The 14,576-nt window shown below is 47.9% G+C and overlaps 1 long non-coding RNA gene across 2 annotated transcripts in view; it reads left to right on the top strand.

Moving 5' to 3' along the window:
• LOC117358064 overlaps nucleotides 1-14,576 on the top strand; it is a 191,238-nt gene that overhangs the window by 90,292 nt on the left and 86,370 nt on the right. Inside the window, exon 3 of one of the 2 annotated variants that reach the window (XR_004538939.1) lies at nucleotides 10,522-10,869. The exons of the other annotated variant lie outside the window; for it this stretch is intronic. This is a non-coding gene — a long non-coding RNA (uncharacterized LOC117358064). Of the gene's footprint in view, nucleotides 1-10,521; nucleotides 10,870-14,576 lie in introns of those variants that run through there. 2 annotated transcript variants of the gene reach the window in all.

Raw genomic sequence — 14,576 nt, forward strand, 5'->3', positions numbered from 1 at the left:
CCATTATCTGGTATATTGAAAATGTACATAGAGTATAACAATTTACAAGTTAAAAATTTCCACCTTATTAACTTTATTGTCTAATTACACATAATGTTTTCCACTTGCTGATTTTGCTATTGCTGTTTTATTTGAGGAGAATTCAGCATCCGATGACTCATCTCTTATCATTTACAATGAATATTTTGCCAACATATTATCCTAGGTATCCAGTTTGATCCAGGCTGAAGCAGCCTTGTTTGGTTTTCTTTTTTTAATTTTTTTTTGTTTTGTTTTAGAACTCTTTAAACATTTTGAAACAAATTTAGTACAAGTGGGGGTTGCTGCTGTCATAACTGGTTTTGGTTTTTTTTTCCAGTAGCTATATAAATCAAACATACATTTCCCCTCTTTTCTAAGGTGCACTAAGCATTTTAACGCATGTTTAGCGTGTGCTAAATTAATGCATGTGCTAACCGCTAATGCGGCCATAGCATGCACATGTTAGCGTTTAGCGAGAGCTAATATTTACCGCACGCTAAAAAGCATAGCGCACCTTAGTAAAAGAATGGGGCAGTTACTGTATCCTACTAGTTATAACTCTCAAAAGCATTTTAATTCTGTTCAACATGGTATGCTTTCCTCATATTGATATTTTGAAATAAAATTTAGTTTGAAATTTTCCAGATGTAACAATATATATGGTGAAGAAAATGTTATAGTATTTCTTGTTTGGCCTAAAACAATTCTGAGCTCAGTGAGATAAGTATTTCTTATCATATATTGACAATTACACAAGTGCCAATGGCTTTGTCTCATTTGGGGGTGGGGGGTGTCTCTTCATGCCTCATTAACTGTGGTGAATGTGATTTAAGGTGTTTTCCTCTGCAAGCCCATTAGGGTAATGCCATTTTGTTTTCAAGTTTATCCCCTTCCACGATCGCCCCCCCCCAACCCCCGATCGGCCCCCCTGCCGAACCTGCGACCTCCCCTCCAACCCCTCGACGCCACCCCCAACCCTCTACACCCCCTATACCTGAAAATCAGTTGGACGGGTCCCAAGTCCGTCCGTCCGGCAGGCTTGCCATCCTTCAAATGGTAGGCCTTAGGGCCTGATTGGCCCAGGTGCCTCAACCCCACCCACAGGTAGGCGGGTGCCTAAAGTGGGGCCTAAGGCTACTGGGCCAACTCTGGTTGGCCCAGGCGCCTCAGGCCCCACCTGTGGGCAGGGTTTGAGGCACCTGGGCCAATCAGACCCTAAGGCCCACCATTTGACGGATGGCGGGTCTGCCGGATGGACGGGCTTGGGACCCGTCCGTCCAACTGTTTTTCAGGTATGGGGGGGTCATGGGGTCGGCGGGTGGGGGGCCAATTGGGGGTTTGGAGGGGGCAATCGTGGGAGGGGATGAACCGAGGCAGGAGGGTCTGGGATCCCTCTTACCCGTATCTTAGTGGGGGTTGGGGATAGGGGGTTTCACTGGGGCTGGAGGGGTTGGGCTCCCTCCTGCCCCAATTGTTGTCAGGCAGGTGGGTAGTCACCAGGGCAGGAGGGCTTGGGCTCCCTCTTGCCCGATCCGATCGGGAAGAGGGGTGGATCGTGGCAGGAGAGATGGCTCATCTCTCCTGCGTGATAGCAATCCCAAGTGCTGTTCTTGGCGGCACTTGGTGGTATTGCTATAGCGGCAGGGGAGATGAGCCATGTCTCCTGCCGCGATCGTTGATGGTGGTGGTCCCAGGCAGGTTGTCGGGGCCGCTGAACTCATCGCAGCAGCGCGACCAGCTCAGCGGCCCCTTTTTCGGTACCTATACCTGTTTTGACTTGGTCTAAGTCAAAACGTATGAGTGCTGACTAGGCAACCTGCCTAAAATCTTTGGTTATACCTGATGTACGACTAAGTGTAGGTCGGCTCACCTCCCATCCTTTCCCCTCTTTTTGCTCTATGCGTTTAGAGGCAGGGGAAAGGCCTAAGCTGGTTTTAGATACTTCTAAAACCAGCTTTGGTTATGGGTACTTGGACGATCAGGCTTTTTGATCGTCCAAGTACCCATTTCAGCCACTTTTTAGACTTTTTTTTGTTTTGATTATGAGCCCCATAGTCCAGTGATTTTCCACTTTTTTTGTGCCGTTGGAAAATTGAGGAATGAAAAAAAGTGGAAAACCGCTGGACTACCCCCCCCCCCCCCCCTTTTTACAAAACCTTAACATGATTTTTAGTGCCGGCCACGGTGGTAATAGCTCTAATGCTCATGGAATTCCTAAGAGCATTGAACATAAGAATTGCTGCTGCTGGGTCAGACCAGTGGTCCATCGTGCCCAGCATTCCGCTCACGCAGCGGCTCTTAGGTCAAAGACCAGTGCCCTATGTGGGTCTAGCCTTACTTGCATATGTTCTGTTCCAGTAGGAACTTATCCAACCTTGTCTTGAATCCCTGAAAGGTGTTTTCCCCTATAACAGCCTCCGGAAGAGCGTTCCAGATTTTTACCACTCTCTGGGTGAAGAAGAACTTCCTTACGTTTGTACGGAATCTTTTCCCTTCTAACTTTAGCGTGTGCCTTCTCGTTCTCTTCACCTTGGAGAGGGTGAACAATCTCTCTTCCCTTCAATTCCCTTCAATAACTTGAATGTTTCGATCACGTGCCCTCTTAGTCTTCTCTTCTCAAGGGAGAAGAGGCCCAGTTTCTCTAGCCTCTTGTTGTACGGCAACTCCCCCAGTCCCTTAACCATTTATGTCGCTCTTCTCTGGACCCTTTCGAGTGGTACTATGTAATTTTTCATGTATGGCGACCAGTGTTGGATGCAGTATTCCAGGTGGGGGCTTACCATGGTCCGGTATAACAGCATGATAACCTTTTCAGATCTGTTTGTGATCCCCTTCTTAATCATTCCTAGCATTCTGTTTGCCCTTTTCGCCACTGCCACACATTGCGCGGACGGTTTCATTGACTTGTCTCTAAGTACTCCCAAGTCTCTTTCTTGGGGGCTCTCTCCGAGTATAGCTCTTGATATCCTGTAATTGTGCATATGATTTTTGTTACCGACATGCATCACATAAGAACATAAGAACATAAGCAGTGCCTCCGCTGGGTCAGACCACAGGTCCATCTTGCCCAGCAGTCCGCTCCCGCGGCGGCCCGAACAGGTCACGGCCTGTCTGAGACACCAGAAGGGGCCCTCTTGCCACCTTGGTTTCCCATTGAGTTTTATCTTCCCATCGAAGTCCTAACCCTCTGGTCTTGCACATGCACGACCTGGTTGGCTTTCTATACTTATTACTTGGTTTGCTTTCTATACCTGTGTTACATCCCAGCACCTCTCTCAGTATCCCACGATCCCCCTATCTCTCAGGAATCCGTCCAATCCCTGTTTGAATCCCTGTACCGTACTCTGCCTGATCACTTCCTCCGGTAGCGCATTCCAAGTGTCCACGACCCTTTGGGTGAAGAAAAACTTCCTTGCATTTGTTCTGAACCTATCTCCCTTCAGTTTCTCCGAATGCCCCCTCGTGCCTGTTGACCCCTTCAGCCTGAAGAATCTGTCCCTATCCACCCTCTCTATGCCCCTCATGATCTTGAAGGTCTCTATCATATCTCCCCTGAGCCTCCTTTTTTCCAGAGAGAAGAGCCCCAGCCTATCCAACCTCTCGGCGTATGGGCAGTGTTCCAGCCCTCTTACCAGTTTCGTTGCTCTCCTTTGGACTCTCTCAAGCACTGCCATGTCCTTCTTGAGGTACGGCGACCAATATTGAACGCAGTATTCCAGATGTGGACGCACCATAGCTCTATACAATGGCATGATGACTTCCCGCGTCCTGGTTGTTATGCCCCTCTTTATGATGCCCAGCATCCTGTTGGCTTTTTTCGAGGCTGCTGCGCACTGTGCAGATGGCTTCAGTGATGCATCTACCAGCACACCCAAGTCTCTCTCAAGACTGCTGTCTCCCAATAATGCCCCCCCCAATTTGTATTTGAATAACGGGTTCTTTTTACCTATATGCATGACCTTGCATTTTTCCACGTTAAAGCGCATTTGCCATTTGTTTGCCCAGTCTTCCAGCTTGTCCAGGTCCCTTTGCAGGTCCACACTCCTCCCTAGACCTAACACTGCCGCACAGTTTGGTATCGTCTGCAAATTTTATAACCTCGCACTTTGCCTCTTTTTCCAGGTCATTGATAAATATGTTGAAGAGTAACGGCCCCAGCACTGATCCCTGTGGCACACCGCTTGTGACTCCCCGCCAGTCAGAGTATTGTCCCTTTACTCCGACCCTCTGCAGTCTACCCGACAACCAGTGCTCGATCCATCTGTGCACATCCCCTCCCACCCCGTGGTTCCACAGTTTCCTAAGCAGCCTTTCATGTGGCACCTTGTCGAAAGCCTTTTGAAAATCAAGGTAAATGATGTCTATATGTTCCCCATTGTCCACCCGACTGCTTATTCCCTCAAAGAAGTACAGAAGGTTCGTTAAGCATGACCTTCCCTTACAGAATCCATGCTGGCTTGTTCTCAGTAGGCCATATCTCTCGATATGCTCGCAAATACCATCCTTGATCATAGCTTCCACCATCTTCCCTATAATTGAAGTCAGGCTCACCGGCCTGTAGTTTCCGGGGTCTCCCCTCGATCCCTTCTTGAAGATAGGTGTGACATTCGCCAATTTCCAGTCCTCTGGTACCTCTCCAGTTTTCAAGGATAGGTTGCAAACATGCTGGATTGTGCCCGCTATTTCTTGTCTTAGTTCTTTCAGAACCCTTGGGTGGATCCCATCCGGGCCCGGCGATTTGCCGCATTTTAACCTGTCTATCTGCTTGAGGACATCCTCCTTACTTACCTCTATGTGTTCTAATTTTTCAGCCTGTTCCCCACTCATGAGCTCCTCTGAGTCCGGTATATTAGATGTGTCTTCTCTCGTGAAAACCGACGAGAAGAACGTGTTCAACCTCTCAGCTACCTCCTTATCCTCCTTGATCACTACCTTCCTATCCCCATCGTCCAACGGCCCCACCTCCTCTCTCGCTGGTCGCTTCCCCTTTACGTAACTGAAGAATGCCTTGAAGTTTTTCGCCTCCCTGGCCAGCCCCTCTTCATATTTCCCTTTTGCTTTTCTAACCTCTCGGTGGCATTCCTTTTGGCATTTCCTGTGCGCCTGGTGATTTTCCTCCGTTGGGTCCTTTTTTCATCTCCGGAAGGACACTTTCTTGTCGTTTATTGCCCTCTTTACTTCTGTTGAGATCCAAACCGGGTCCTTTGACCGCTTGTTCTTGCCTCTTTTCCTGAAACTTGGGACGTACATTCTTTGTGCTTCCTGCAAGGTGTCCCTGAATAGGGTCCAGGCGCTTCCTACAGTCTCCATCTTAAGGACGTTTTTGAGCTTCCTCCCCACCATTTCCCTCATAGCAACATAGTTCCCTTTCCTGAAGTTGAGCGCAGTTGTTGCGGTCCTCTTTACTGTGGGTGTCCCCCTTTCTAATGTGAATCGGATCACGTTGTGGTCACTGTTGCCTAGTGGACCTCCCACTTCTACCCCTCTTGCAGGCCCCCCTAATCCGTTTAAGATGAGGTCAAGAGTAGCACTCCCTCGCGTCGGTTCCTTGACTAGTTGCTCCATGAAGCAGTCCCTCACAGCTTCTACAAATCCTGTTTCCTTAGTGCAGTTGGAGTGACCCATACTCCAGTCAATCCCCGGGTAGTTGAAGTCCCCCATCACTGTTACACTTCCAGTCCTGCATTCTTGTCTCAGTTCAGCTTCCAAGTCGTGTCCGATTTCCTCCGGCGTACCAGGTGGGCGATAGTACAGCCCCAGTTTTATGCCTGTACCCTTGTTTCCCGGCAATTTGACCCATAGCGATTCCAGCCCCTCTGCCTTCTTTGCCATATCCATCCCGACCGAGTAGATAGAGTCCTTTATATATAGTGCTATGCCTCCCCCCTTCTTGTGGGTCCTGTCCCTCCTGTAGAGCTTGTACCCTGGCAGCGCCACATCCCATTGATTCTCCTCTGTCCACCATGTTTCTGTAATTCCAATTATATCCAGGTCCTCCCCTTTGGCTACGACCTCTAGTTCACCCATCTTGGCCATGAGGCTTCTTGCATTGGCGTATAAGCACCGCAGGTCCCGTCGTTTTTCCTCCACCTCCGTATTTACCTGGGCCGCCTCCCCTTGAATTTCGGGCAGTTCTCCTGTTTCCTGTGCTTCTGCTTTGCCCTTAGCCTTTACTCTCGCAGCTTTCGGTTTCCCCACATTTCCGCCACCCCTCTCCCCAGCTTCTCCTCTGGGTTTTCTAGCCCTACCGGTCTCCTCCTGGGCTATCATCCCTTGAGGCTCTGTTTGATCCCCCTCGCCTTGTGTCACCCCTATATTGCCCTCAGTTTTCGCCCTCGTGCCACCCAGTCCCCCTGTGTCTCTATGCCCCTTAGTCTCTTCCCAGCAAGCTCCCTTTACCTGGTGTTTCCCTCGCTGTCTGATCATAAGATTCACCGGTCTCTCTACTTCCTCCTTGCAGTCAGCCCGTTCAGCATCTGTTCTGGATACTGTTGTCCGAAGCGTCAACATCAGATCAGCTGTCGGCTTTCCCCCTCTCCTCAGTTTAAAGCCCTCTCGATCTCCTTCCTCACATTTGCTGCCAGTAGTCTAGTTCCCGCTGTGCTAAGGTGCAGGCCGTCTCGCCGGTAGAGCTTGCTCTTTCCCCAGAAGGACGTCCAGTTCCTCACAAAGTGGAAGCCCTCCTCCTGGCACCATCTCCTCAACCATGCATTCACAGCCTGGAGGTCTGCCTGCCTCTTTGCATCTGCTCTCGGTACAGGCAGGATCTCTGAGAATGCTATCCTCCGGGTACTCCGCTTCAGCTTTCGTCCCAGGGCCCTGAACTGGTCAGTCAGTGTGGCCATGCTGAAGTTCCTCCGGCTCACATCATTCGTTCCGATGTGGATTATCACCGCAGTCTCCTCTGTCTCTGCTCCGTCCAGGATCCTCTCGATCCTATCAGTGACATCTCGTGTCTTGGCCCCTGGGAGACAAGTCACTAGCCGGTCCTCCCTTCCTCCAGCTACGTGACTATCTACCTCTCTCAAGATCGAGTCTCCCACCACAATAGCAGACTTCCCTTTCCTCAGCAACCTCCTCTGTCTCAGGTCTGTGTCCTCAGTGTAATGTGGTGTCTCTCCCTCGGTGTCCCGGTGGGTCACGGTCTCCTCCTCTTGCGTGATTCCTCCGCTAGGTCCTTCCTCGGTGTCGCCTTGTGGATCCTGGGTCTCGTCTGCCAACATATGTCTGTGCAGCTGATGGTCCTGTTCCTCCACCTTCCTCCTATAGGCCTCCTCGATGAATCTCTCGAGGTCCCTCACTTGGTCCACCATGGGGTCTGCTCCGTCTGTGTCCTTGGTTGACCAGTTCGTCTCCTCTGTGTTGCTCAGTCCCTCCAGTCCCTCGAGTTCCTGGACCTTGACCCTCAATCTGTCGACCTCCATCCTCAGGCTTTCCAGTTCCTGACACCGACTGCATATGTACTCCCGCCTTCCCAAGGGGAGATAGTCGTACATATTACACTCTGTGCAGTATACTGGAAAGTACCTCTGGGTTCCTGGGTCCTCCATTGCTCTCGTGAAGTGCTGGTGTGCTCCTGCTGTGTGTAAGAGAGAAAAAATAGAAAAGGAGAACAGAGAAAAGTGAATTACTTGGCGTTTCTGGTTCCCTCGCAAGGCTCCTTCGCAAAGGCGCTCTCGCTAAGGCGAGCGCCTTTGCCGCTCGCCTTCGCCGCGCGCCGAACGGCCGCGCGCCGTTGGCTCGCCCCCTTTTAAGGGGGAGTCTGGGCTTTCCGACGCTGCTGTGACGCTGGGGGGTGGGCGGAGCTTCCTCTCGCCGCTACCCCACGCTGTCTGCCTGCCTTCCGACCTGCCTGCCCTCGCCCACGCTGCTCCTCTCTCCTCTCCGCTCGCCTCCCGGTGCCTACAACCACCCGCACCAGCTAGCTACAGAAAGAGAAAAAAAAGAAGAACGAAGCTTCCCAGGCTCAGCCTTTTCCTCCCTTTTAAGGGGGAGTCTGGGCTTTCCGACGCTGCTGTGACGCTGGGGGGTGGGCGGAGCTTCCTCTCGCCGCTACCCCACGCTGTCCGCCTGCCTTCCGACCTGCCTGCTCTCGCCCACGCTGCTCCTCTCTCCTCTCCGCTCGCCTCCCGGTGCCTACAACCACCCGCACCAGCTAGCTACAGAAAGAGAAAAAAAAGAAGAACGAAGCTTCCCAGGCTCAGCCTTTTCCTCCCTTTTAAGGGGGAGTCTGGGCTTTCCGACGCTGCTGTGACGCTGGGGGGTGGGCGGAGCTTCCTCTCGCCGCTACCCCACGCTGTCCGCCTGCCTTCCGACCTGCTTGCCCTCGCCCACGCTGCTCCTCTCTCCTCTCCGCTCGCCTCCCGGTGCCTACAACCACCCGCACCAGCTAGCTACAGAAAGAGAAAAAAAAGAAGAACGAAGCTTCCCAGGCTCAGCCTTTTCCTCCCTTTTAAGGGGGAGTCTGGGCTTTCCGACGCTGCTGTGACGCTGGGGGGTGGGCGGAGCTTCCTCTCGCCGCTACCCCACGCTGTCCGCCTGCCTTCCGACCTGCCTGCCCTCGCCCACGCTGCTACTCTCTCCTCTCCGCTCGCCTTCCGGTGCCTACAACCACCCGCACCAGCTAGCTACAGAAAGAGAAAAAAAAGAAGAACGAAGCTTCCCAGGCTCAGCCTTTTCCTCCCTTTTAAGGTGGAGTCTGGGCTTTCCGACGCTGCTGTGACGCTGGGGGGTGGGCGGAGCTTCCTCTCGCCGCTACCCCACGCTGTCCGCCTGCCTTCCGACCTGCCTGCCCTCGCCCACGCTGCTCCTCTCTCCTCTCCGCTCGCCTCCCGGTGCCTACAACCACCCGCACCAGCTAGCTACAGAAAGAGAAAAAAAAGAAGAACGAAGCTTCCCAGGCTCAGCCTTTTCCTCCCTTTTAAGGGGGAGTCTGGGCTTTCCGACGCTGCTGTGACGCTGGGGGGTGGGCGGAGCTTCCTCTCGCCGCTACCCCACGCTGTCCGCCTGCCTTCCGACCTGCCTGCCCACGCCCACGCCCACCTTGCACTTCATTTGCCATTTCGCGGCCCATTCCTCGAGTGTATTTAGGTCTTCTTTGTAGATCTTCGCAATCCTTCTTTGTCCTCACTACTCTGAATAGCTTTGTATCGTCTGCAAATTTAAGCACCTCGCTCGTCGTACCAATTCCCAGGTCATTTATAAATATGTTGAAGAGCACGGGTCCAAGCACTGAACCCTGCTGCACTGCACTCGTGATGCTTTTCCAGTCCGAGCATTGTCCATTTACCTCCACTCTCTGTTTCCTATACGCCAGCCAGTTTATAATCCACGTATTTCACCCTCGATTCCATAGCTTGCAATTTTTCGAAGTAGTCATTCATGCGGGACCTTGTCGAATGCCTTCTAAAAATCCAGATATACAATGTCAACCGGGTCACCCTTGTCTATCTGCCTGTTTACTCCCTCGAAGAAGTGCAGCAAGTTCATCAAGCAAGATCTTCCTTTGCTGAAGCCTTGCTGGCTGGTCCTCATCAGATTGTGTCCATCTAGGTGATCAATGATGCGGTCCTTTATCAGCGCCTGTACCATATTTCCTGATACCGAGGTCAGACTTACCGGTCTGTAGTTTCCCGGTTCTCCCCTCAAACCTTTCTTGAAGATCGGCGTAACATTCGCCACTTTCCAGTCTTCCGGAATCTTTCCCGATTTGATCGAGAGATTGATTATTAGTTGAAGCAATTCAGCTATAACTCCTTTCAGTTCCTTGATTACCCTCGGATGGATGCCTTCCGGTCCAGGGGATTTATCGATTTTAAGCCTATCAATCTGCCTGCATACCTCTGCTAGACTGACCATCAACCCTGTCAGTTTCCCATCTTCGTTTCCTGCATATAGCCTGTCGACTTATGTCATTAAACCCCCCCCCCTCCACCCTTTTTTTTTTTTTTTTTTTACAAAACCGCATAAGAGGGTTTTAGTGTCAGCTGGTGCGCTGAATGCTCTGCTCTGTCACTCTTAGGAACTCTATGACCATCGGAGCAGCGCAGAGCATTGGTACTAAAAATCTCATGTGCAGTTTGTAAAAGGGTGTGTGTGTGTAAGTTTGTAACTTGTTATAATGAGTTGTTTTTAGAATTGCAAACCGCTATAGCTGTTTTTAGTGGTATTAAGGGCTCGTTTTACAAAGGTGCTTTAGGGCCTCAACGCGCAGAATAGCGCGCGCTAAAATGCTATGCGTGCTAGCCGCTACCGCCTCCTTTTAAGCAGGCGGTAATTTTTCAGCTAGTGCACGCTATAGCGCGCGTTAATCTTGTGCGTGCGCTAAAAACGCTAACGCACCTTAGTAAAAGCCCTAAGTGCTTTTTAGTAGTACATTATGTGGTATATTAAGTTGTTTTTAGCGGTATAGTGGTTTTTAGTAGGACAGTATATTAAGTATTAAAACCAAATTAATCAAATCATCCTTTTTTACCACTAACTTTTGCTATTTTCACACAGGTCCTGTTTTATGTAACGAGACTGGGTACTGATGCACCTAACATTTGCCACAAAAAAAATGGAGTAATGAAAATAAGAAGAGGAGAAGAAATACTAGAAAAAGAAATCCCCACTAATACATTTAAACAAAAAAAATGATATTATTATATCCATAGGATCCACCCCAAATATAATAATCATCTAATTGCAACCCTCATTTTGTAACTTGACAATTAAGAGCCTTTCTAGAACGTAAAAAGATTTCTAGTGGTTTACAGGTTTAACTGGAAAAAAATAAATGTTTGGTTTTTGCTAATCGTATTCAGCTTTCTTAAGGGTTCATAGATATCGGCGCGAAAGACAAAAGCGTGCGCCGCTCTAAATTGCAGTTTTTAGGGGCTCCGACAGGGGTTTTTGATGGGGAACCCCCCCCCCAGTTTACTTAATAGACATCGTGCCGGCGTTGTGGGGGGCGTGGGGGGTTGTAACCCTCCACATTTTACTGTAAACTGAACTTTTTCCCTAAAAACAGGGAAAAAGTGAAGTTTTCAGTAAAATGTGGGGGGTTACAACCCCCCCCAACGCCCCCGCAATGCGGCACGATGTCTATTAAGTAAAGTGGGGGGGGTTCCCCCCCCCGCCCCTCCGTCGGAGCACTAAAAATAGTAATTTAGAGCGGCGTGGCGGCATGCGCTGCGCTCAATTGTCTGGGCGCGCCTTTGTCCCGGCGCGCTTTTGACCTGACACCTTCTTAAGTATTGGTTTCTTCTCTTGAAAGTTCCCTCCATGGGTTTAAAGGATGCCTTCTGTTAAATGGTGGTCTAAGAAAGAAAATATTTTGAATTCTTCAATTATAAATTTTTCTTATTTGTAATTAATTTGCCTTTTCTATTTTTCTGTAACAAGTGTTTACTTGTGATATTATTGCAAATGTAATAAAAATAAATTTTTTTTAAAAAATAATTGCAACCCTCATTATCAAATCCACTCATCTATATATATAAAATCGGAGGTATGTATGTGTGTGTGTATGTGTGTATGTGCCGCGATCACGCAAAAACGGCTTGACCGATTTGAACGAAACTTGGTATGCAGATCCCTCACTACCTGGGGTGATATGTTCTGGGGGTCTCGCGGCCCACCTGCACACGTGGGCGGAGCTACAAACAGAAAATCAGATTTCACCCATTCATGTCAATGGAAAAAATGTAAAGAGCTGCCATTCTCACAGTAATTCAAAAACTGCTTGACCGATTTGACCGAAACTTGGTATGCAGATCCCTCACTACCTGGGGTGATATGTTCTGGGGGTCTCGCGGCCCACCTGCACACGTGGGCGGAGATACAAACAGAAAATCAGATTTCACCCATTCATGTCAATGGAAAAAATGTAAAAAGCTGCCATTCTCACAGTAATTCCAACTACCTGGGGTGATATGTCCTGGGGGTCTCGCGGCCCACCTGCATACGTGGGCGGAGCTACAAACAGAACATCAGATTTCACCCATTCATGTCAATGGAAAAAATGTAAACAGCTGCCATTCTCACAGTAAATCTAATACGGCTTGACCGATTTGAACGAAACTTGGTATGCAGATCCCTCACTAACTGGGGTGATATGTTCTGGGGGTCTCTTCACCCAAGAATTTATATGTTCTTGCTCCTGGAGGTGAAACTAAAAATGTTGTTTATAATCAAGTTTTGTGTTAGTTGTATTGTATTCATTTTGTCAAATATTTCACATTATAATTTGAATATTGTACTTTTTATAAAGCTGTAAAAAAATAATTTCATTCACCACTATAAAGTATCTTTATTTGAATCCATTTACAGTGTTATTGCTATAATTAAATACCCGTGCAACGCCGGGGCATCAGCTAGCTAACTATATAAAAGCCCTCAATAAATAGCTGTTACCTCTAGCATTCTGCCTCCCTTTACTATTATCCATGTTATAATGTTCATTCCACAATACAAAAGTTTTCCATTTGGGGTCAAATCGATAGAATACTGGAAAATCCAGTGGCATTGACATATGATTACAGTGCTATTTGGCACGTTAATGAGGGCCAAGAGTCCAATAACTTCCCATAACAACAAATTACTTTTCATCATGACGGGAGTCGCTAGTCAACTTATTCTGAATAACTAGAAAAATTGGGATAGATTAAACTATAATTTTTGGTGGGAATCCTTGCGCCAAACTTATAAATTTGAACACATGAGAGCAATACAATTGGGACATTATAAAAAATTTAAGGATGTTTGGGACCCATTGACAAAATTTTGCAAAGATTGATATTTGGATTTAGCTCTTTGATTATATGCATCCAGGATGGGGTGGGGGTATGTAATTAATTTATTATTGGATTGCAAGGTTGTTTATCTTGATCATTTGCATTATATTAAATGTTTTTACACTTTTAGGAAGGATGGGGGGGGTTATTTATTTATTGTATCATTAGAAGGAATTGAGTGCTGTCTATTGAGTTAATTGATTGATAATATGTTGCACTTTATGCTGATTTTAAAATGAATAAAGATTTTTTAAAAAGTTTTCAGTAGAAAGCCACGTTTTCAGTAGCTTACAAAGACCCAAGTAACTTTCCATTGCGCAATTCAAGTGGCCACTTATATTTCAAGTTAGGGCCAGCATAACTGAATGCTCCTTTATTTATTTTATTTATTTAGATTTTTATCCCGTCCTCCCAGTAGCTCAGAACGGTCTACAAGTAAACATTCACAATGGAGTGTAATTGGACATACAAGATTATACAGTAGATTTAAATGTTTGGACATACACGACTGTGCAGCAGTTTAAATACAGGGACTATACAGCAAATTAAGAGCAGTAGTTTAAATATAAGTAGTTTAGTTTAAATATAAGTTATTTGAGTACAGGCTGAGAGAGGACTATAGAGGAATTAGGGGGAAGATTAGAAAGGAGAAGGAAGGGTAGAGGTGGGGCTTAAGGGGGAGGGGTGTAGACTAGAGAATGACAAGGTGACAAAATTCATCATCGTTCCCGTCCCCGCAGATAACCGCAGGAAATAATCCCATGTCATTTTCTAGTGTCTATTTCAACCTCGGTCCTTCTACACCAGCATTCTTCAAAGCAAAGCTTGCGGGTCAGTGGCTGTGCTTATGTGAGCCAAGGATAATGAAGCCATTGTGACATCACTGATGTGATTGGCTCTTAGGCACTGGTGGAATGAGGCATTATGACATCACAATATCTGCTCTGGATACCAGAAACTGTCATTCTGTAGTGTCTGTTTCAACCTCAGTCCTTCTACCCCAGCATTCTTCAAAGCAAAGCTTGTGGGTCAGTGGTTGTGGCCATTCATATTCTGATTCTTCCCTCTCTCCTTAAAGAATGACATGAAGATGGTTTCCCGCGGTTACCGCGGGGACGGGAACGGTGATGAATTTTGTCACCGTGTCATTCTGTAGTGTAGACTGAGGCTGACCTTTAGTTGAAGAGGAGGGTCTTTACCATTTTCCGGAATGTCATTAAAGAGTTCTGTAGTCTGAGTTGAGGGGGGAGTTGGTTCCAGAGATGGGGAATGAAGCGGCTGTAGGAGCGTTTGCGGGCGGTTTCTGAGAGGAGGGACCTTCCGGGGGGGAATGCACAGGCATGTCTCTGATTCTGAGCGTTTTCCAGCCAATCTCACTGTATCCAATGATGGCAACTGAAACAGGTTCTTCAGAGTTGAACGCAGAACACCTGCCGGAGCGTATTTATCTGACGAATCCTCTGTTCGTTCCACTTCAAAGCTTTAAACACCAAGCATAAAATTTTACGAGGGGCCGCTGAAAAGTTCTTGGCACAACCGAGAAGAGAGCGATGCGGAGCCTTTATAACTTACAAGTTGTTCCACACTTTTCTTGACACTTTTTGTTTTAGTTATTAAAGCGTGCACAATCTTTACCAAATCGGATTCATTCAAAAATGGGCTTAGTTGTTTATAATGAACCACAAATGAACAAAAGCAACCCTTGACCACCATTTCTATTTGAGATTTAAAATTCAAAGAACTACCACAATGAATCCCCTAGGTTTTAATTTTTTTTCT

The sequence above is a fragment of the Geotrypetes seraphini genome, chromosome 3, assembly GCF_902459505.1.
Source record: "Geotrypetes seraphini chromosome 3, aGeoSer1.1, whole genome shotgun sequence".
Classification (NCBI taxonomy): domain Eukaryota; kingdom Metazoa; phylum Chordata; class Amphibia; order Gymnophiona; family Dermophiidae; genus Geotrypetes; species Geotrypetes seraphini.